This window comes from Adiantum capillus-veneris, chromosome 13 (assembly GCF_014529385.1).
Source record: "Adiantum capillus-veneris isolate H3 chromosome 13, ASM1452938v2, whole genome shotgun sequence".
NCBI lineage: Eukaryota > Viridiplantae > Streptophyta > Polypodiopsida > Polypodiales > Pteridaceae > Adiantum > Adiantum capillus-veneris.
Window position 1 is genome coordinate 124,894,696 of NC_140943.1, and position 25,195 is coordinate 124,919,890.

Genomic DNA, 25,195 nt, shown 5'->3' on the forward strand with positions numbered 1-25,195 from the left:
CATGGGACAGAACCAAACGAATAGGGCCCTTCAAAGATTCTTGGGGCCCCTACTCGCTTGGTTTTGACTCAACTGACGTCACCTCTTATGACATTAGCGCACGGCACAGAACCAAGCGAAAGAGACCTTGAGGGGTACTCGAGGCACAATATTCGCTTGGTTATGACACCAAATAGTTTTGGCTTGCTTTTTCTTTCAGTCATGGGGATCATAGTCCTGGAGACAGACGTGAGCGAGGATACATGTGAAGAAAAACTATTCACGTTCTTATACAACACCATGCTCATCACCGTGCACCAGAACTATCAGCAATGTTTAATGTAGAGTTTTCTATACAAAGGATTATAGATTGCTCATTTGAGTACCTACAAACCCATTTGCAACAGTATGAGGCAGTCACTTGTGACAATTCCATGACAGTTGATGGCATGAGATATGTGCACCCAGCCAACCTTGACCCTGACAAGAGTGCTTCAAGGAGACTGAATCGTTGTCTAGAAAAGTGCACCTCCAATGCACTGCTTGTACAAGACAGGTATATGAAGCACTTCAGAAAGTGTCGCTTAGTGGAATTCTACCATGGGTTTGTCTGTTACTTATACTTGCAGATGGATGGTGAGTCAGAGACATCCCAATCAACAACTTTCGGTAGTTGTCCATTGGCGCCGGAGGAAGAGGTAGAGGATGTGGAGGTGCAGTTCGACCCAAAAGAGGAGCGGGTAGAAATACTAAAGGAAACATTTGATGCGGGCTTAACTCTTGTTTCTCTTGCGGATGCAACAATAGGGTGCAAGCAAGAAAGTCCAAGTAAAGAAGTGACTTTGCCTCTGAATTGTGCTCCCAGCTTTGCTATGGTGGGCGACACCCACTATGTTCTGCTCACAGATATCATGCATGAGCTCAATATACGGGAGGACTACTGCCTAGCGGCAATTGTGAATTTTTGTGAGGCACACATGGGGTTTGTGGATGATGATGGAGTGGACCAACATCTTATTGCTGACACAGCTGTCCGCGACTCACAGTTCACTTCAGGGTGGCAACTGATCAAAGATACATTCAATGAAGCGAAGTCCAGAGAGGCCAATTTGCCAACATATGAGCAGTTTGAATCGACAACAAAACAACTCGGCTTGGAAAACATGGGTAGGCACGTGGCACCCAGAAATCAGGTAATGAATAGTCAGTCTATTCACTTGTGGGGGAGGTCGATGCTGGAAATGGACGAGAATCAGATGGTAACTTTTGTCGTGCATTCAGATGGTATTGGAGATGGCCCAATGATAAAATATCATGATCATTTTTTTTGCTGCCAGATGCTAGTGTATGACGATAGTTTCCTTAGAAGAGCGGGAGGCTCACGGCAAGGGCTTGTCACTAGAGTCCAAGTCATGCAATCTAAGTATGTGATTTGCCTCATGGTAACAAGGCCAATGGTATGAAGTGGTTTACAAGTTGAAACACAAGCCGGATGGTGATATTGATCGCTATAAGGCTCGATATTGTTGCAAAGGGTTATGCACAACAAAAAGGCATAGATTATGAAGAGACTTTTGCTCCCACTTGTTGTATGAATACTGTACGTTTTCTATGTGCATTGGCAGCTCATTTTGGTTGGGATGTACATCAATCTGACATTGTTACTACTTTCTTGAATGGTAACATATTTGAGGAAGTTTGTTGTCAAGAAAAGATTAGAGGATAAAGTGTGTAGATGTAAGAAATCTTTGTATGGGTTGAAGCAATCTCCTCTGGGCTAACACTCATTTGGTCTAACATGGCTTTTGTAATAGTCCAACAAAAATCACATTGTATGTAAAGCGTGAGGGTGAAGTACTTCTCCTTGTGGTTCTTTATGTGGATGATTTGCTCATCACTGGACCAAATGAGAGACACATTGCTGAATTTAAGGGTGATTTGAATGCTACTTTCAAGATGAAAGATTTGGGACTTTTGCATCATTACTTGGATATACAATTTAAGTAGTGCGATGGTGGTATTTCCTTGTGTCAGAAAAGTTACATAGAGACATTTCTATGTAAGTTTGCACTTGAGGATTGGAAACCTAAAAACAGGTTGAAATTGAGTCTTCATGATGATGGTGACCCTGCAGATGTCACTCTTTACCAAACTACTATTGGATGCCTCATTTATGTATGCATTGGCAGGCTATCAAGAGGATGTTTTGCTACTTGAGTGGCACTTTACATCTTGGCTTGTTTTATCCCAAGGGGGGATCATTGCCGCCATACTTACATGATTTTTCAGACTCAGACTGGGTTGGTTTGTTTGACACACGAGTGTCCACAAGTAGTGGTGGTTTCTATTTCATGCTTGGCAGTTCATGTATATCATGGTTAAGCAAGGAGAAACCTACTGTGGACACTTCTAGTTGTGAGGCTGACTACAAGGCAGTCTTCACATCTACGATTGAGTGTGTATGGCTCAGATGCCTAATGGATGATTTGGGGATTGGACAAGATAGTACCAACACTATCTACTCTCACAGTCAGAGCGCATTGGCAATTGCGAGGAACCCAGTTTTTCATAATCGCATTTTGAGGTGCATTACCACTATGTCAGGGAGAGACTCTCAGCAAGAGAGATAAGCTTGGATTATGTGCCAACACAACCTTGCAGATATTTTCACAAAGGCATTGTATCGTGAGAAGTTCAAAGATTTTCGCAAAGCTTTGGGAAGTTCGAAGCTTTTCGCAAAGCTTTGGGCTTACTCCCCTTTGTGGGATTGATTGTGTCCTCAAGGCATGGCACTTCCCTTTACTCATGTGCCAGCTCTCATTCACCGCATCACTCCAGGGGGGATTTGTTATCATATACATGTGATAGTGATGTGTGTGAACACACTTAGGACCGTCGTCGCATTTTTCCCCTCACTAGGAGGTTTTCCCCCCCATGCATTGCATATATGCCCATCATTCTAGTGCTATCTATCTTTTTCATTGCACACTAAGTAATACACTCTCTGTTGTGTGCCATGAGCTTCTTTCGTCTTCTCCAAGCTGTGTGTGTTTTCCTGCAACCCTAATTCCAACAACTCAAAGATGGAGGAGGAAGTATTTCACTATGTGGTACCTGGAGTACTTATGATTCATACACATGTGTACTCCAAGAGAAAGGCTTGTCTAAATGAGGGTGAAATTACTATAATGAGGAGGTATGAAGTACAAGTTAAACATGAGTAAAGAAAGCAATGCCGTGCACGAACGCAAGTACAACCCAACATCAACACACTGGAGCAAAAGAATGTCATAGAGAAGATGTGGATGTACACACAAAGGAAGACATGAAGCAACAAACTATTTAGAATATTGTTCAACATTGTGAGAGAATTATCTAATTATGGAAAGAAGACAAGAATGCAATTATGCAAGGTGTCCTAAGTGATGAGTTCATCTTGCCATGCTATGAAGATGTATCTCTTTGCTCAAATGACCTTATTTTTTCACTCAAAGTCTCTTTACATTAAAGATTCCAAAATCAGATGATGAGATCTTTTTGAAGCGAAGCACATTCAGCATTTTGTTGAACGGATTGTTAGGAACGGGTGGTGTGTGCAGAGAGCTTAAGGTGGTTTGAAGCTTGGGAAAACCATGGCTATACATAGTAGAGAGAGAGACAAAAGAGAGAGAGACTCACACTCAATAGACCATAGTGTACATACAATATATTTACATCATATATTATTATTAGTTCATATACAAAAAGGAAGTGTTTATATACAAAAGGTCTCACAGCCAGTATCCGACAGCTCATATCTCCAGGTGCCTTTTCAAAAGACTACACACATATATGTCATATGTGTCACATCAAAAATAAACTAGGTGTCGAAGGAGTTCCCATGCCCACCTTTCAACCCTCCCCTTGGGCATGTAATACATACTGAAGACCCAATTATCCACACAGGATGACACTATCCACACAGGATGACATGATCTATCCACACAGGATGAAAAATACCTCCCCTTGAACTAGAGAGAGTAGAAACGGATCTTCAAAGTACATCTGTAACGAAAGAAATTTCTCCTTCATCCTCAGTTTCTTCTTCTTGGACTATATGTGCTGCTCCTCTCATTGCTTTTTTGCCTTTTTTGTTATTGTTGAAGATGTTATCTTGAACTTTTGAATAGCACCTAGAAGTAGGGTGCCCCTTCTTTCCACAAGTGCTACAAAATTTATTGATATAGCAGTCTTTAGCTATATGACCCATTTTACCACAGTCATAGCATTTTCGGACGTTGGAAGATGATATGAAATCTATGGATGATTCACCTTCTCTTGCTATAAAAGCCCCATTTGTCACTGTAGGTGGATTTTTCTGCTTCCTTTCTTCTGCTTGAAGTGAGCTTACCACATCTTGAAGTGCTGGAGTTGGCTCCTTTTCTTCAAGAATTGTGACTATATGGTCATAGTTGGAAGGAAGTGCACTAAGAAGGACTGCAACTTTGTCGTCTTCTTCTACTTCGCATTGGATGTTGGTCAGTTGTGTAATCATGCTTTTAAGCCTATTGACCAAACTGGCTATGTCTTCCCCCTCGAGCATAGTGAGTTTGTAAAGTTGCCGCTTCAAGCTAACTTTACTTCGTTTTGCTTTAGCTCCAAAATTCTCTTCTAGAACTCGCCAGGCTTCGTATGCATGTGTGCACTCATCTATAAAATGTACATAATCGTCATGGAGTGCAGTAATTATAATGCCAAGTGCCTGCTCATCTTTTTCTTGATTAAGTGCAGTAGAAGCCTTGGTTTGTGTGCCTTCATGATCATTGAGAGATGTTTTACTACGGCCCATACTGTTTTCTTCATTAAGTATCCTCTTAGCTTAGTTTGCCAAGTATGGAAACCCTCCCCATTGAATTTTATGATTCCTTTCTCTTCCATGTTGCAAACGCTTGTGAAAGCTACCAGGGACTTGGTCTTACCGATAGAGAGAATCTCTCTATGGCAGTGTCTTGCCCAATTTTACAAAATAGTGCAAGTGCGAGCGCTTAATAATTTGGATTTGTGAAGTCACTCTTCTCTCCTGAGAAGCTCCTCTTCACTAAAGCCCTGAAGAAACGAAAAGGGACGCTTTGAATTTATACAAGAATAACGTTCATAGCTTGATGTGGTGCTTTGCTTAGCCAAGCTTCCTTTCAGCTAGCCGGATAGCTCTCTTGAGTAACTCAAGCTTGCAAAGTATTGAAAAGAGCTCTTGGTTTAGGAAAAGTTGTTAAGCAGTGAAACTCGGAAAGGGCCCTTTTGAAGCAATGATGTTTTGCAAGCTTCGGATAAGTAGGACTGAGCCCAAAGCTGTTATGTAACTCTTGCTTGTGGGAAACCCATTTGGGTGTCAATGTGTTCGAGTGATGGGGCGAGAACAAGGCTTTATTTTCAATTTATTAAAGGTCAAGGCTTCAAACAAAACAAATGAATTGGCGAAATCTGTTATTACTGCTGAAATGAGCAGGATCCGTCCAATCTCGGAGTGATGGGGTGCTAGCACTTCGCGTGAACTGAAGATGCACAATGGGTTGCCTTGGCCTCTTGTTTGAATCTGTGGGGGATGATCGAGGCTGTGTTGAGTAGGATGATGAAGGGCTTGTGTGTGTGTGTGTCTTTCGCCAGTGCTGGTTCTACAGCTCACTACACACAAAATGTGTATGTGTGTTATATGCGCACCAATCTCTTGCCCTGCTGCCCAATTGCGGCCTCTAAGCTCCTTCTCAACTCTCTGCCCGATGGTCTTTTGCCGGCTCTGAATCCTCCTTGGTCCGGACCTACTCAATGCGCACTCCACTGCCCGGCTTCGGCTCTTCAAATTGCTGTCGATTTTCAGCTCGTGCTGCTACCCAATTCCAATTGTGTGTGATGTGATGCTTGCCCGATTTCTCCTTTGGATTGCCCTACTCTACTGCACGCTGTGTGTGCTCCCCTGCCTTGGAATGGCGCTGCCCAACTCTGGCCTTGCTCAAGGAAATTGCCCTCCGATTGGGCTCGTGGTTCTTTGGACCACTTCTCTGCTTCTATTTTTTATTTGCTCTTGCTTGACGAGCTGCTCGGTTTCTCCTACAGCTTCAAACTCAAAAGCTTCAAAGGTTTGGTTCAAGGTAGGGATACACACTCGGGATGGAAGCCGGAAGCCGACTAAGCTCTGATACCAGTTGTTAGGAACGTGTGGTGTGTGCAGAGAGCTTAAGGTGGTTTGAAGCTTGGGAAAACCATGGCTATACACAATAGAGAGAGAGAGAGAAAAGAGAGAGAGACTCACACTCAATAGACCATAGTGTACATACAATATATTTACAGCATATATTATTATTAGTTCATATACAAAAAGGAAGTGTTTATATACAAAAGGTCTCACAGCCAGTATCCGACAGCTCATATCTCCAGGTGCCTTTTCAAAAGACTACACACATATATGTCATATGTGTCACATCAAAAATAAACTAGGTGTCGAAGGAGTTCCCATGCCCACCTTTCACGGATTACTGTAGAATAATGGGAGTCCAGGCAAGGTTGCTACTCTAAATAAGGTAGCAAAGCTTTTGAATGTTCATCCAAGGTTTTTACTCGGCGTTAGGTAGAGTTGAAAGCAATCCTATGTCAAGCACAATGAACTTCAACTTATGCAAAAGGAAGTATGGATATGCTCGGTTATCTGACAAATGAAAGTAAAGAATTGTTACATTTTGGATAGAGCACACCAGGGTGTATCCAACTAAGAAAGATATTTGTAAAAAATGATTGGGAAGAAAGTCTTATGTACAACATCCCATTCACTTACTTGATGACTCTCAGGTAAATATGTCTAATTCTTTTAATGACTAATTCTCATGTAAAACATTTCATTCTTATGAATAGCTATGCATTGTTGTTATGGAGTTATATAGAAACATTGTGTATAATGATATTTATCCATGCAATTATGTGTGATATGTAGCAAAGTTGTGTGTCATGATAGTCCGTTGTCTCTATGTAGGCTATTATGTGTGCTATATAGCAGAAGTGTGTAAAATAATAGCTATTACGTGTGCCACGTAGAAGGACTTTTTTATAGTATGAGAGCAGAATGTGGGCTATATAGCAGGAGTGTGTAATTATCTCTGTCCATGCTACTGTGTGTGCTATGTGTAAGAACTCTATTACAAGTAGAGAGCACTATGTGTGCTATATAGCAGACGTATGTGTGATAATAGCACAATATGGACGTCTATGCTATTAGTGTGTTGTGTAAAAGAACTATGTTGTAGTATGAGAGTAGCACATGTGCTATGTACTAGAAGTGTGTGCAATAATTGCACCATATCTCTATCTATGCTATTATGTGTGCTATGTAGAAAACCTATGTTATAGTATGAGAGAAGTATATGTGCATATAGCATAGATGTGTAATAATAACATAATATCCTTGTTTATGCTATTATGAGTGCTACATAGAAACACTATTTCATAGTATGAGAGCACTATATGTGCTATATAGCATATGTGTGTAATAATAACACATTATCCTTGTTTATGCTATTATGAGTGCTATGTAGAAGAACTATGTCATAGTATGAGAGCACTATATGTGCTATACAGAAAATTTCTGTAATAATAGCATGTTATCCCTGTCTATGCTCTGATATGTGATATGTAGAAGAACTATGTTATAGTATGGGAACAATATGTGTGCTATATAGTAGATGTGTGTAATAGTAGCACAACACCATGTCTATTCTATTATGTGTGTTATATAGACAAGATTTAGCATAATAATAGCATGCTATTTATATGTGCTATTAGGTGTGCTAGACAACAAAACTATCTATATTTATAGAAAACCAATTGTAGCTATGATATTGTGTCCTATATAGTAGAAATGTGCATAACGATAGCATGAGATATCTATCTATTCTATTATGTCTGCTATGTAGCAGAGCTATATGCAATCATATACCAATGCATCTCTATCTATGTTATTATGTATTATATAGAAAAAATGTTATTCTACTGCATATTCTTCTTTTTGAGCAGACATAGTATTTCTTGAAGTTTAAAGAGAGCCACCCACATGTGAAAGTTGGACAAAGGTCCTCTGAGAAGCTGAAGTCTTAGTTTGTGTGAAAGATGAAAAATCAATATACTTGTTGTTGCGTGTACCATATACAACTAATGTATTTCAAAGATGCATTTAATATAATGTGCTCACATGCTTTTGGTTTTCATGGGAAGTCATGTACATGTGAATGCAATGTTTGAAAATCAGACGTGGCTAATGGAGGATGTCTTCCTGTTGAGCACTCATTTTTAGGAATCACAAAGTTGTGGGAATCATGCGTATAACAAAGGATGAGGGGGATATGTTTCATAAGCACATTTGCTTGGTGTGCCAATGCAAAAACTGTGGTGTGAAAAAGCTCCGCCTTTGTCCACGAGAACAAGAGTAGTTGACGAAGACAGTTCCGCTACAAGTCTTTGAGGACATTTAGGTTGAAACTAAGCATGGTCTAAGTAAGAGAAAGGTGTTGTCACTCAAGCAAGAGTCTTTAAGTGAGCTGACAAGGAGGATAAAAGTCCACATTAGAACCTTCATCAAGCACAATTTCACTTACAGATGGCATGCAAATCAGTACCGAGAATGTTTGAAGGTGTTTCCTTTAGATACCATTATATATGTAGTAGGCTTTGCTGAAGGCAAGCGAGTAGCGAAATAGATCTAATTTTGGAAGCAAAAGGAAAGGTAAGGCCTGCTTACAATAGTACAAAGAGATTCTAAAGAAATCTGGTGAGAAATTAGCTGCTGAGGGAAGAGGATTCAAATGTGGGTAATTCATTATGCCATCGACTCTCTCTCTCTCTCTCTCTCTTTCCATATGCATGTTGTTGATGACAATGACGACAGCCCTAAATAGAACTTTACATAGGAAGAGACGGGTCATGCACCTTGGCATTATAGAGCAAGCAGGAAGGTGGAATGGATATGAGGAGGAAGTTCGAATGCGCTAAAGGCACAACAACTAGGGAATAAACTAATACACCTTACATAATGCTTTGATTTTGAAAAGCCAATTCAATGTCTTTGAATTTTAAAGCCCTCACTACTTGGTGTGAAATAGCACACCCTCGTGATTGGGTTCGTGTGATAGGGTTGAGGGGCGAGTATATAAGTGTCGAACTCATACAGAGCAGGGTAAACTCGTTTCAGGGTAGATACGCATCACCTAAGAGGCGCAAAGGGCGCGCAGAGGCGAGCACTCCTTAACAGAATTGATGCTTCCTCCAACAGGCTAGCATAGCACTCGTTCGACAAAGAAGTGTGCAGTCCGATGCCAAAAAGTCGTTTTGAAGCATTAGAGACAACCAAGCTCTATTAACAGTACGAGTTTTAGTAAATCACAATGGACACATCAACTAGATTCCCAACAAATTCCAAATTTTTGCCTCTTAATTGGGGACGGATCCATCCTCCTTTTGGTGAGTGAAGAGTTATAGCCATCGGATAGGCAAGGGACGGGTGCAAGTTTCATGGGCACATCATGGCTAGAATATTTTTATTCTTGAAGATAAACGGACGGTCCACATCATCCAAAGATCGTGGCCCAGAGATCCCACATGAAGATGTGGGTGTCAAATAGCAAGTGCCCTTTATATAGGTATAGGTTGACTCGTGAGTGGGATGGAGCCATCCTCTTGTTGGAGAGCGCCTCTGTACGGACTGGAGGTTGTCCGAGAGGGTGTGCGCTCGTGGAGGCCCGAGGGTATGGGATGACGTGGAGGGCCTATGTGGTTCTAGCGGCGACGGTCGAGGCAAGGCAGAAGGCGAGGCGCAAGCCTCAAGGGCCACGGGCGGCTGAAAGGTTGGTGGAGCCTTTAACTTCCCCAATGGAAAAGACGGGATTTGGAATAAACGCTGGAAAGCGTGCCCTGTTAACCTCATTAATTGAGGACATTAAGGTCGAGCCTAGAACGTGAAGGTCCTTCTTGTTGTGGCGGTCACCCCGGCGACTGGTGCTAAAATATCTGGTTGCTAAGGCTATGGACTCTGGAGTGAGTTCCCCCAAAGAAGAACAACAACTGAGCTGTAATCTCTTATTGCCATTAAGTTTGGCAATTGTATGCATGTGTGTGAGAAAGAGCATGTCCACATCAAAGTTTACCTCTGTGTCTTGGACTTCAAGAGGGGGCAATTGTGATCTCTTTATTACCTTGAATTTCTAAGAGCCTTTCAGTTAATGCCGACGGGAGCTAGCTCAGTTGGTTGGGCATTCGTTCTTCGTGACACGGGTCATGGGTTCGATTGCGGTTGAATGATGCCCGAAGGCGCACCTTTGTATGTGATTGGGTGGGAATGCCCAAACTTCTACAAAAAAAGAGCCTTTTAGTGAATACTCGAGCATGAGTTATCCATGTCAACTCGAGAGAGAAACGAAAGTTTATGTGAGCGTTGTTATATTAGCTGGTGATGAGGCTAGGTGAAAGCAAGGAAAATAAATTCATACCGATAAAGAGCAACGAAAATAAATCCATCATCTTGTAACAGGTGGCGACGGTTTCGTAGTTGATTAGTGGAGTCCATGAGAACCAGATTTTAGTTGTGGTTGGAGAAACCAATTCAACGAAAAACAACATAGGTTACACGATATCTAGCAAAATCATGGTACACAACAAAGGAAAGATTGGATGCAATGTCTACAGCCAAGAGGGTTAATGAAGAGTTTGGTTGCAAGCTTGGTGAAAGAGGTTGGCTACATGATTAGGTGTGACGCTTGCATGGGAACTGAGACAGTGATCAAGTCTATGACAAATGGTACGTTTTTGAGCGAAGTGCTTGTGGCTATACACGGAATGATTATGAGAGAAGTACTTGTGGATAGCTAGCTGTTAGCGCTCTCTGTTATCCCAAACATGAAAGGAGATTACACATTGATGTCCTCTTTGGGCCAAGCCTAGAAGGAAGAGTGGGCTCAAACCATGGAATGGAGAGAAATGCGGTGTGCTTGTGCCCTAAAGCCATTGATTGCAAGATATGGCCAACATGGTTGTGGAAAGGAAAGCTCTAGTCTATTTTAACTAGATGCAAAGTGAGGGTTTCTTGCCATAAAAAGTCCTTGGAGTTTCCAAGGTAACACTAAATATTTCTTGAGGTTACATGTCTTGGGCAATGAACAATTCTTGAGGCAGCCCATGTCTCATGACATTACATGTCTTGTGTGCATCAAAAGCAAGGAGCAGGATAGTAGGTATGGGCATACACTGATAGATGTTGATGAGCTTAGTGCGGATCAAAGACAATCCAGAAGAGTATATGCTTTGAAACCAAAGATTAGCTAGTATGTGGAAAGAGAAGTAAGGGTCAGAAGAAAACAAACCCATCGTGTGTGTTTTCCCTTTGAAAAGAACCCGAAAAGAATGTCTCTCAAGATTTGCCCGATCTCGTGTAATCTTGTAGTGATGTTGCATATTGAAACGAGTGTTGAGTCGTGTATCTGCATGGACTCTACATTGTTGACTCTAAAAAAAAAGTCCCATCGTAGTCCACCAACTGAAGCTCGTTTGAATGATCCCCCTATACATGTTTTGATCATCCACAACAACCATTAGGGATTCATGATGATATATATATGTAGAGAAGTACATCATATAGGCGAACCATATATTCATAGCATAGCCATTTAGCACAAGCCATGTATCAACTAAAGAACCATTCTCATCCAATATAGAAAACAAGGAAATAGAAATTTTACAGAGAATGTTATTCTAAAAGGGATATCCACGAAGGTATCTCCAAACAATCAAGAAATAAAATGCCCATCTATGTACAATATCATCAACTCCCTATGCTTCATCCTTGCTCAACCCACTGCCTGGTTTCTTCTCTTGGATTTTGGTACTATTTTGGTGCCCATTTGATTTACATTATGTTGAATGTCAAAATGACCAACATCAATTTCTGATTTTGTAACTTGTAAAGGCCCACGTTGTTTTTGTGGAGATGTACCCCATGGGAATGGAACCCAAGGTCATTTTTTAATAAACCTAAGTATAAAGGTCACTTTTGTAAAAGAGGAGAGGAACTTTCTTAGAAGACAGTGCTATGTAAGAGTAGTGAGCTTTTGCTGCAAACTTGTGATCAACATAACTCATTAATAGGTAACCAGAATCAAGTTCTGAATATTGCCTCTTGTTCCTCTCCTCTTTCTCTTTCATTTTTTAATATGCATTGTTAGTTTCATTTAAGTTTGCGACTACAATTTGTGATCATAAATTTTGATTTTTTGATGGGAGATGAGTCTTTAGGGTATAGATGAAGCTTTTAAACTACTTTTGTTCATGTTTTGCAGACCTGCAAATCCATGAATTGCAATTATGTACCTCTCAAAAAAGAAGTTACAGGGTCTAATTAGGTTATGTTAGTCCGTGCCCACTATCTTTTCAAGTTTCGTGGTGTATCAAGCTCATTTTTAAAAGAAATCTTCAATTTATTGGCATGAGCGAGGATTGAACATAGGTAGTCATAGACTCTCTAAGTTGATTCCATTTTTGCGCCATAGTGCTTCTCTAATTAGAGTCGCTTCATTGGTTTGACAAACTCAATGCGTCTCTATGTCCCACTCTAGTCACTTTTCTAAGTATTAAGATAGAGTATGTTAGTGCCAAATAGCTATACTATAGACGTTTGTCATGGTGATCCGCTAACATTGGTTCCGTTTTTGGGAAATGATATTCCTACAATGGTCGAGTAATTTGGTGACCACATTCGCATTTTTAAAGGAAGAACCACCTTAAAACCACTCCATTTCACTTAAGCAACATAGTGGAGAAAAACGAGTTTTTTTTTTCGCTTCGTAGAGTCTAAAGGTCAAGGACTATCTATAGTGCCATTTGATAGAAAAGAGTATTGTGATTAATTGACTTTCAAGCATTCAGTACATCTCCAATTTTCTCTATGCTTTCATAGTATTGTACACACCATCCCCATTACATAATTTTCACATTGTATTCATTTCATAGCATACTGTCATTTCCAATTCATAGGAGTTCCAATTCATAGGAGTAGGCTAAGTAGATAAAAAACCATCACTTGGGGTTATACAAGTTAGAGAAAACTGCTAGGAAACCATATTTGGTTCAAAAATATCATAACTCTCTCTTGGTAAATAGGGCAAAAGGAAATCTTGTGCTATCAAAGTGGAAAATCTCAGTGAAATTTGTGGAGGAACATGGATCACAATTCATGTACCTAAGGTCAAAAAGAGGAAAAGATGAGCTCACATAGAATCATAAGGGCTTCACAAGACTCAAACCAATCCCGTGAGCTCAATGAATCTGCAAGAATCCAACCGAAACAAGGAAATAAAATAAGAGAAACCTGTCTGAAAACTAGGTGTCTGTACCATTGTCGAGTGTTCCTATAAGAGGGTGTCTCGTAAAATTCGAAGAGGAAGATAGCAGGGTACTTGCAACAATGAAGGATATTGCAGAGGACAGATTGCAAGTTTCAAACTCAAGACTAGATGATGCAAAGAAGTAGGTGGAGGATGAAGTTAGAGAATTGCATATGGCTGAGGGTGCTAAAAAATCAATCACTCTGGCCATGCAGTTTACAAACATAGGTTGATTGCTAACAAGACCCTACAGATTGACAACGTTTGATTGATTTGGTTTTGCAGTTCACATGTACCATTGCAAAGAGCATTGCTGAATTAGAAGCCAAAGTGGCCATGGCAAAGGTGCTTGACGTCTCACCCTCTTACATGTTCTTGAGTTTTTTTTGGAGTGTGTGGTTTCACTTTCATGTGGTTTTTTGGTCATGTGTGTTTTGGAGTGTATGGTTGTATGTTGTATGCTCTATGGCACAATACATTTGTGCTTGGTGCTATATAGCACAATATATGTGCTATATGGTCATAATATAGCCCTCATCTTCAAGGAGTGTATGTGGTTATGTGTTGTATGTTGTATAACACAATCCATTTGTTCTATGTGCTATATAGGACGATGTACGTGCTATACGGCCACAATATAGCACTTATCTTCCTAGAATGTGTTTGGTTATGTGTTATATGTTGTGTGTGCTTATGTGCTATGTGTTATATAGCACAAGCTCAGTATGTAATATGTGATATATAGCATATTTGTGTGCTATATGTTCACAATATTGACCTGGAGTGTGTGTGGTTCTGTTAGATATGCTATGTGTGATTATGTGATATGCAATGTGATATATAGTGTTTACATAGCCCTGGAGTTTGTGTGGTTTTGTGATATGTATGATATAGCACAATCCTCATATGTGCTATGTGCTACATAGCACAATATGTGTACTATATGTTCACAATATAACCCTCATCTCCCTAGAGTGTGTGGTTATGTGCTATGTGATGTGTGCTATATAGCACAATATTTAAATATCCCTGGAGTTTGTATGGTTTTGTGATATGTGCTATATAGCACAACCTTCATGTGTGCTATGTGCTAAATAGCACAATCTATATGCTATATGGTCACAATAAGGCTCTCATCTTCTTGGAGTGTGTGTGGTTATGTGCTATATGCTATATAGCATATAGGACACATCCTATCATATACCACAACAATCTTGTGCTATATAGCATATAGAGAAAATGCATGTGTTATATGTGGCACTGTAAATAATCCCCCTGCTAAATGATCTAGACTACATAATGTATGTAGCACTTATAACACATAATCCTTGGTCTATGTGCTATATAGCACAATAACAGATGTAGAAAGTCTATGTGCTATCATGGTCTGCTATGTGATATACAACACAAAATTGAAAAAATGCTATCATTCACTACAACATAGGTGTATGAAATTGTATTTTATCATTCTTCTTTTGTTGGGACTTAAATTAATGTTTTTTCTTCTTTGTTTCACAGACTCTGCCTGCTGCAAAAACAGAGACCGACACACTGAGAGCAGTCCGGGCACCTTAAATTTTGTGTTAGCATGGAGAGGGCTTCACTTAATATGGGGGCCACTATGATGAAGCCTTTCCCTCCATCTGAAGATTTTGATGACAGGAGTAGCCAGGTGGCAATTGGAGGATTCTACCACTATGTAGGATGTAGATTCCCTTCGATGCTAGAAGCTTGGAAGTATTCTCCCTTTCTTTCACCCATGTGTACTATATGCTATGCTTTGCTCATGTTTGTAGGGATTATGGCTACTGTGTTGCACCAGATTGCAACATGTCTGTTCCCACTAGAGCAAGCATACGATTGGTCTGAAGGTGAAGAGTGAGATGAAAGAAACAAGTGCATATAAGTATTGAATGTGAATTATTTAACTAGCACTATTGAAGGTTCTCTTTCCATTGGAAATTTAATCTATTGCATTTAATGAAATGGTTTGCAGGTACAGACACCTTAACAAAGAGCTTTCTACAAGAATCCAATAGGACAACAACAGAGAGAGTCTCCATGCAAGCCACTGGTACGTCCAAAATAATTATTTATGTGTGTATTTGGGATATTCCAGCTGAGATTGAGTAAATAACTTGCTTTTCATATCAATCATCGCATGCTTGCTCTAACAAGAGGAACATAGGGAAGGATGACCCGGTTACACCAGGGATGCATAGGGCAAGTGAAGCAGAGTCTACCTTAGGGGATGAAAACCTGAAGTAATTGAAGACATCATGACTACAAAGTTTACTGAAGTCAAATCATCTAGGCAACAACTAACTCCAAGAAGGTTGTTTCATTCTCCGTTGAGTGCCAAAGCATCCCCAAGGGTGGATAGTAAGGGTGAAGCACTAAATGAGGAAGTTGCAAATGCGGAGAATGTATTTCCAGCTCTTGATCCAAAGAAGTCAACACCAAAGCGCACACTATTGACTCCCAAGAAACTAGGTGGAAGTCCCATAATGGATATACCCCTTGACTCATTATTAAGAAGGAGGAAGAAACCACATGCAAAGCACTGATTGTATCTTAGTCATAGGTCCATGCATCTAGAAGATGCCTTTAAAAGGCAAGTTCATTCCATTGCACCCCTATTGTATCCATGCCCCTTGTTTATTCAATTGTTGAAAGTTGTTAATGATACGTCTCTTATTTCTTTGCATCAAGAAGTTGTAAACTATTTCAGAAAGTTTAGTATACATGTTTAGTAATATATTTCTACTTTTTCTTGTCATAGATAATTAAGAGACTAAAATAGAAGTACTAGCACAAGATGCCTTCTCTCTTTAGTGTCTCTAAATGAGGGTTCTGTACATTCACATGCTCGATCTTCCTGTGCTTTGAAGAATCCAACAGCCAAAAGTAATAGAAAGAATGTGTGCATAGCTAGAGGCAAAAGTGATAGAAAAAAAGTGTGCATAGATACATGCAAACATAATAGACATAAAGTGTGCACAAATATAGGCAAGCATGATAACAAGAAAGTGTGCACAAATATACTTAGTCAATGCACCACTACTAGTATTGTTTCACTTGTTCCAATGGATGTGCCTAATGCAGTTGATGTGCAGGTTGTGCATGATGATGTGCACATAGATTTTGAGCTTGCTATACATGGAAAGGATACATTACCTATCCCTATCACAATGGAATCTAGCATAGATGTCGTTGTTGAAAAAAATGCAATTGATGTGGAGGTTGTGCATCATTATGTGCACACAGATACATTACCTACTCCTCCTATAGTTGAATCTGGCACATATGCCATTGTGGATGATAATGCAATTGATGTGACGGTTGTGCATGATGATGTGCACACATATGTTGAGCCTGGTAATTTGGGAAGGGATACCTTACCTACTCCTCCTACTATTGAATCTGGCACATATGCCATTGTTGATGATGATGCAGTTCATGTGCAGGTTGTGCATGATGATGTGCACATAAATGTTGAGCATGGTGAACTTGAAAATACATTGCCTACCCCTAATACAGTTGGAACCCAAGACATTGGTGAAAAAAATGCAGTTCATGTGTAGGTTGTAATTGATGATGTGCACACAAATGTTGAGCCTACTGAACTTCGAAAGGGTACATTGCCTATCCCTAAAGTTGAATCTAGCACATATGACATTGTTGATGCTATGGTAGTTGATAATGCCACAAATGGAATTGTAGATGCTATGGAAGTCGATGCTAGCACTTATGCTATTGTTGATGCTAATGTAAGTGATGTTGACACAAATGGTATTATTGATGCTATGGTGGTTGATGCTAGCCTAGATGCTACTATTGATGATAATGGGGTAGCTGTTGGAAAAAGTGGTATTGTTGATGCAGATGACACCTTTGGAGATAGCAGAGGTGAAGGTATAAAGGTCCCCATTGAATAAGTAACTCAATTAGGAGAGGCAGCAGGTATGAGCCAATATCCTTGTTGATGCATTCAATTTGTGCATATGCCATTGTTGGGGATAGCAGAGTTGAAGGCATAGAGGTCCCCACTCATAGAGTACCTGGATCAGTAGAGTCAGTGGATACAAGTCATGTCACGGCTGCCACAAACACAAATCTTGCAAAGCTAATGCCAATAGTGATGTTGGGGCTAAAGGAGATATGTTGGGGAGGAAAGAGAGGGTAGACACAACTGAGACCAATAATGATGATAGTGGTGATGAGTCCATATAAGCAAATATGTTTGAGAGGAGAGAGAGAACATACCTCCCTTTGTTCATGCCTCTATAGGTAGTGCAACTTGAGGTTGCGTCTCATGAGGAAAAGGGAGAGAAGGAAAAGCAAACGCATTATATTGAATGTGAATGGCCTACTCATGAAGAGTAGTAAACTACTTTAGAGGAAGACCAAGAATCTTTGTGTCTACTGTGAAGAAAAAGTTTTATGAGGTAATCACTACCCCAAGGGTTCAGGGAAAGAGGCAATATGAAATTTTTTTCAGGCCTTATGCAATGAACTTCTTGAATGCACTATCCAGAAGAGCACAAAGAGTGCTATGGAGTAGCATGACTGGAGAAAATTTAGAGCTTGCCTTGCAATGTGCTTTCCCACACTGAGCAGATAGATTTTCCTAGGTGTCATCGGTCAAGAAAGGTGTAGAGTGGCTGACTTCAAGCTAGATGAAGTTCCTAGGATCCCTTCAACTACTGATAACAAAAAGAAATTCTTCTTCAAGAATTTAGAATATTTTTGGAGGCAATATAATGAGTTATTGTGACACTACATTGTTGGTAGATGACATGTTGTACAAGTCTCTGCTAAAACCTCCGGGGACATGGCTTTGTCCACTATCGTTTGATCCAGCAAATCCTAGTGAGCCCCCAGATTACATGCCCTTGTCTTTGTTCCCTTGGTTAGTTAGGTGGGCAAATTCAACCAACCCTAGTGCTTTTGCAAGGGTTAACCAGCTTGAAAATCCTTTTGACAAAGTGTTTGCCCATGTTTTTAGTTACTATAACAATGAGCAAGCATGCAAGAGAGGTTGATTGTGATTGTAAAATTATGTATATAGCATTTTGGGCAATGAATTCACTTACGGTTACATTATTATTATTTTTTTATAATATTTGGTACTGCCTTTGTTCTCTACTCACTAGAAATACCCCCATTTGTAATTTACCAAAGTAAATACAAAATCTCATACAAATTGAATATTGCAAATTGAGATGACAATCTAATACAAAAGGTTAGACAAAATGACTGTTTCCAGTTTTTGGTGCAGAACACATTGGCTGACTAAGGACATATTGTATGGTGCAGACTATTAAGAACATTATATAAGCTTGATATGAAGGTGTCATGTTGCCTCATAGGGCATTGCATTGTAAATGGTTTCATGTAGTTCTAGAAACAACAAATATGTATTTGATGTAGCATCTACCAAAGGCATGTCAAACTTGATTGCACGAACAAGGTGAGATCACATGTTAGTAACTTTCTTGTCGTCGAGAAGAGTGCAGTGATTTGGGTGCCCCTCTTCATGTTGATAGTGTGACAACATAAGTGCTTGTTGCACATCTATTTTTCCATTCATCGCTTACAACGGATTCTGTCATCCACTTTCTCTTTGTGCATCTCAACATAAAGAACTCTACATCTTCTTCATTGTCAGCTTCTACATTCACTTAGCATATCATGGGATCCCTCAAACATAGCAGCATCATCTTCTGGTACCTCAGTCTCTCCAAGTAATTTAGAGAGTGGTTTCAATGCCAAATGTGTCCACTTGCCTACATATGATTTGCTGAAACAAGTCCTCTAATTGCCCCTAATGCAAGCATCACAGAAACAAGAAAGCAACCTGGTCCTTACTTGAGTTGGATCCTGACGAGAAAATCCTGAAATAAAGTGGAGCGATTGAGATCCTTGTACTCTCTCACAACCTCATAGATTTGACCTATCCATGTCCCCATCTTTTACTAGCCAAATTTCATGTTTATAGTAGAACCTCCTCTAGTGGATTGTGCATAAGAGCTACATGCATCATTGGACATGGTTTTTGTAAAAATGCAACCACGTATGCAGCTTGCCTAAGAACAACTCCATCACTCTTAATCTGATCATGTGTAAGGGCTCTCTTTATCACAACACCAGTGCCATCATGCTCCCCTTTGCCATGGCCAAAACCAAAAAAATTCCATGTCATCTTTGTTCCTATTAGTTATCGGTAATACCTAGCAGCAAAGTAAAATAGCCTTGCAACCTTGAATTGTGAAGCTGCACCATCTAACCACACTGAGTGATTCTTGAAATTCAGCCCCTGATCTTTAAGCCATTGATCACAAAGAAGAAAACAATGCTGGACAAATAGTGCATCATGCTTCTTATCATTGGAGATGTAGAAATGTATCTGCTTGATAATACTATCATCTTTGTTGCTACGCCTGTAAGTTATGTGAACCACAATGGTGCATTGATTAGTGTGTCAATGCATGGAATGTATTTCATTTTTCTCTTTGAACGAGTAACTTTTAGCTTCTCTTCCTTTCAGAGAGGCGTTGAAGAGAGAATGTTCTAAGTCCTAGTCTTTTCTATCTCTTGAGTATGCTTTGCCATCAAAATTGGTACGTCGTGAGTTTGCTCGGGCTCACATGAGTTCTAACCTATGCTTGGTGAGGTCAGATGAATGTAAATACCTATCAGATGGATTCAACCAAAAGATATTTCAAATTCCAAGAATGTCACATTATTTTATATTGAGGGATATCATTTAAGGAACTTCAAAACAATTATAGATGGAATAGGAAAAGGGCGTGTTAGAAAAAATGAAAAATAGGGGTCGCTGCAGGTTCGAAAGAAAGAAAGAATGAGAGCACCGGCCCCAAGGGAGCTTTGAGCTCCGTACTGTGGGAATCCCCCGAGGCATGCACATTGAAGCCGACCCTTTCCCTTTTACCCTCTTTATGTTCATTGCCTAAGGTTCTTCCTTCTGATTCCAACGCATGCCTTTCCCCTTGGGGGGAGGCGCGATGGCACTGCAAGATGCACTGTTAAATGGTGTGGTGAGGAATGTTGAACAATCACCACTTGCTTCAGCTAGGTCAAGCCTCAGCTTGCTATAGGGGTTAGTCCTAATATGTGCCCATCTCCATCAGCCCTGGCTCCTATGCACAAGTTTTGCAGAACTGCTTAGGCTTTAATGCTCTAAAGAATGTGCATCAATTTCATATTCTGTCACCGTAGAAAACAATTGAGGGTGGATCTTTCATTCAATGCCTAGCCTCGCGGTCTTGTTTCCTGCCCATCAGGTTCCTTTGCAAGTAAGTCCTCATGCCCCTATGCATGATGGTCGTTTCACCACTGTCTCAAATGTTTGGAGCAACATTGACCCCCAACAAGAAAGTGATCACATCAGTGTGCATCCCAACCTATTAAATTTGACAATATTTATTTTGATGGTGGTCATACTCCTAAGTCAAGTTAGGATAGATCTACGCCAGAAGAGAATAAGACTAACCAGGCCTCTGATAATGAGACAGATGATAACACTTCCCACCAATACAGGGGTCCAACAGGGGAGGTTAATGCGGGTGTAAGGGAGCTTGAAAGCTGGTTCAAACATCTACATGATAGATTTGTCATTGGATTATGTCACAGGCTTAGGCCCCCTGTTGAAGTTCTAAAGCAATGGATCTCGCAGGATGGGAAGCTAGAAACCTCATCCTTGCTTAGGTGCGGTACCTCCCAAATAACTATTATCTTTTCCTTTTGATGATGGAGACAATGCTTTACAAGTCGTCAGTAGAGGACAATGGTTATTAGGAATTCCCCCCTTTCTGTCTTTAAGTGGTATAAGGGATTTGATCCCAAAGGTAAAAAACCTTCTAAGGTTCCTGTGTGGATTGATTTTTCATGATTTCCCAATAGAGTTCTTCCCATGGCTAAAACATGTTGGCAAAGAGTTGGATCAAAAGCCATCTAATGGTATTAATCCCAAGTGGGATCCTCAGCTGCTTATTGAGGTAGATACTGACACTAATCTCAGAGATAATGTCACTCTAAAGGATCAGCTGGGTAATATTTTGCATGTCCAAAAAATTATCTACATGAATTTTCCAAATGTCTGCTTTCATTCTCTTAAGCAGGGTCACCTAATCAAAGATTGCCCTAATTTGGTTAACAAAGCTAAAAAAGATGTGGATAAAAGCAAGGAAAAGGATAACACTCAGGGCTTTCAACCAGCTAACAGAAGAAACACCACAAGAAACAGGCAGTCCGCTAGAAACAATAGTACTAACAGATATATCGATAGGTTTGGGGCATTAGGGGATGATGTGTTTGACCCTTCAACATGAGAGCTGGCAAAGGCCTCAGTTGACAACACTAGCCCTGCTCCCTCCCCTAAGAAACTCAAGCTGGACCATCCTATTCTCTCCAAATATTGTTTCCCCTACCCCTTATCATGCTTCACGCCCTATGGTTCCACCAGATAGCCCCTCAGAGAATGCCAAAGGGCTTTCATCAGACTCTGAAGAATTTGATAGTGGTGAAGACTTTGTCAATTCCACTCAAACTTGTACCCCTACCACTACTCAAAAGGATCAATTGGTTCAAGATATTGCAGAGGCCTTCACAAGAGAGCTGCAAGCTCAAGATGATGAAAATGCCAGAAAACTCTCTCAATCCCCTCTCAGCTCAGTGGACATTTTGATGACCCAAGAAGAAGAGGAAAACTTGCCTATTCAGGTGGGTAAGTGAAAAAGAAAGAAAGAGAAATCTCATTATCTGAATTATCTTTCCGTGTCTGCACTTTAAAAAACGAATCAAACCATCAAGATTTCTCTTTGAATTGTGATTGATGCAATTCCTATGTGTAAATCAATTAGACAGGGTTGTCTTTTGTCTCCCTTGCTTTATGCCATATCTGCAGATGCTTTAGGCTGGTTGGTAAAATATCTGATTTCAAAGGGAAAAATCAAAGGTATTCAGATTGAAGGTTTAGAGGATCATTTGTGCCTACAACAACTTGCAAGTGATACCAATGGTATGGTAAGTAATGACACTCAACTAGTTTAAAACTTTTGGGAAAGTCTGAGGTCGTTTTGCCTAGCAATTAGCTCAGTTATTAATCATTCCAAAACTGGATTCAAAGTCTTCAAAGGTACAGAACTGATCAAATCTACAGGATGTAAACCCATTGAGAATGGCCAAATCTTCAGACTGCTTGGTATACCTATGGGGTTCAAAGTATCCTTCAGCCAAAGGTGGGATTGGGTTCTAGAAAAATTCAAAAGGAAGCTTTTTCTATGGCACAACCATCAACCAAGTTTGTCTTCCAGAGTCTTTGTGCTTAATCACTATTTGTTGTCTTCTGTTGTGTAATTTCTAGCTTGTTGGATGCCCTCTCAATATCAGCTAAATAAGTTGTTATCACTGGCAAGGGGATTTTCATGGGGATGCTCTAAGTATGGCAGTAAAATACAAAAGGTGGCATGGAAAATATGTTGTAGTGGTAAGGATAATGGGGTTGGGTATTCTGAACCTACAAGAATTGTAATTCAAGATGGCTAGTAAATGGATTATAAGGGTAGTCTCTTCGCTTGACTACTTGGCTTTGCTCATCAAAAGAACACCTCTAAGTTCTACCCCAATGGGTACAAAGCCTGGAAAGGTCTCCCACTATAAGATCTTCTTATTTCTAATGTTGATTTTACCCCTAGGGCCTCTATTTTGACTTTTGGAAAGCTTGGGTATACAAAAAAACTGGTTGGGAACCCCCTCAAGGCTCGACTCTTTGACCCTCATTTTGGTTACAAGACTCCATTTGGTATGGATGGTTCTTGAAGGTTCATAGGTGGCCCTTATCTAGGAAAGCTCACAAATGTTTCAAGGCAGGTTTGAGAAACTGGAAAGATGTTTACAAAGATGGATAGTGGCTCACTGCTGATCGATTGATGCAACAATTTACCATTTCCTAAGGCTGTAATGATCTGGTGTATAGTAGAATCCTCATAGTAAAGGAGGAGTTGTAGTGCATCTATAGAGAACATTAGATTATTAGCCAAAGTTATGCAGAGATATCTACCACTCAAAAGCTTCAACTCCAGCTGTGGACCCACAACTGGTGTTGAAGCTTAACAACAGGTGGAACCTTTCTTGGAATGCCAAGCAGTGGTCTTACATGTTCCAATGCATTTGGGCCTTCCCAATTTCAAGATGCTTACTTTGGCTCATCCTTCACCAAGGTTCGTGGACAGGTTGCAAAGCTGAAAAACTGGGAATTGCTAATGGGATTTGTAAGAGGTGCATGGTTCAAGAAGAAACACTGGCGCACCTTTTCATCATTTGTAAGCACAATTCAGGCTTCAAATCAGTTCTGCAGCAGACGGGGGGGGGGGGGAGGGGGGGTGCCAAGTCAAAGCTCTCTTGGAGATCTATCCTTTTAGGGGAATGTAGTTTTACTGACATTCCCTTGTGGACTTGCCTAAAAGGGGAACTCTTATAGAAAATTTGGGTTGAAAGGAACAAATCCATATTTGATGGCTCTTTCTCTTCTTTTGTGGGTTCCCTTACTGTACGGTTAAAAACTATTATGGGAGATATGATTAGGATTTTCTCCACAATTGAATCACTTGATGTCAAAGATATCCAAAAGGCCTTTAGATGGCAAAAGTGGAGAGAGATCTCTTTGTCTCATTACAGTCCCCAGAGAATGTATGTCATTCCTAATTTTTTATCTTCCCTTTTGTAATGCCCCCTAGGCTTGTTGGTCTCTCCTCTGTAGACCAGGATTGTTCCTGTCCTCCCTCACTAGTCTTTGTACTTTCTTTCCTTTTTTTTAGTATAATACAATTGTTATTTTTAAAAAAAGGGTGTGATATAATTCTAGAAAATTCACACATACGTGATATTCATAATACCCCTTGAATGCACTTGTTATCAATGTTTTACAAATAATGAATGCCCCATGAGCCTAAACAACAACAAATGGATTCCCAACAACTTGGCTGCACACTGCACACTGGCTCCAAACATCTCGTGGCTTCTATCCTCACCTTGATGAAGTTTAAAGCACTACCATAATTTATATCCATTAAGCCTAAGCGACCTTTGGTTGCCATTACAAGACTTGATCTACATTAAGATCGTGTGTGTGTGTGTGTGTGTGTGTGTGAGAGAGAGAGAGAGAGAGAGAGAGAGAGAGAGAGAGAGAGAGAGAGAGAGAGAGAGAGAGAGATTTAATTATTGTCCACGGAGGTCAGATATGACCTATGGGACCAAAAAAAAACATTACATCCATTCTTGTGGGGTGGGGGCCTGAGATACATATCAGTTAGGGACTGAGGGTCCATTAAAGGGGAAGGAAAAAGGGTAGGAACAAGATCAAAATGAAAACCTAAGCAGTGTCAGGTGGAAGGGGAGCTAGCTTGGGAGTTCAAAACTCCTGAATGATGGCTTTACCACCACGGTAGACTGTCCATTTACCTTGTTTACAAGCTTCATGCATCTTCTTGAGCTCGCTTGCTTTATGCTTGAGTTGGTTTGTAGTCAATTCCTTGGCAATCCAAAGCTTTGTTCCCTTGAGGTGGTAGGATTGGCGTAACAGCCTCGTTCGTTCTTCTTTGTTTTTGAAACTGAGGATGCATTGGCCAAGGGGTACATGTCTATGCATGTCGTCGATCCAAGAGATAGTGTTGGGCTTGATGTTGATTGGTTGAAGAGTGTCATTGAGCTTGGTGATGGCTTCTTCAAGGGTGTCCTCCTCAGTGCACCATGGTGAGGAGAGTCCTCCAATTCTAATCTTGAGGGCAAGGAATTCTTGTAGGCGG

General features: G+C 40.4%; 1 pseudogene; it reads right to left on the bottom strand.

Moving 5' to 3' along the window:
* Window positions 1-18,723: 18,723 nt before the first annotated feature.
* LOC147444823 (uncharacterized) lies at window positions 18,724-19,339 on the bottom strand (annotated as a pseudogene).
* Window positions 19,340-25,195: the final 5,856 nt, after the last annotated feature.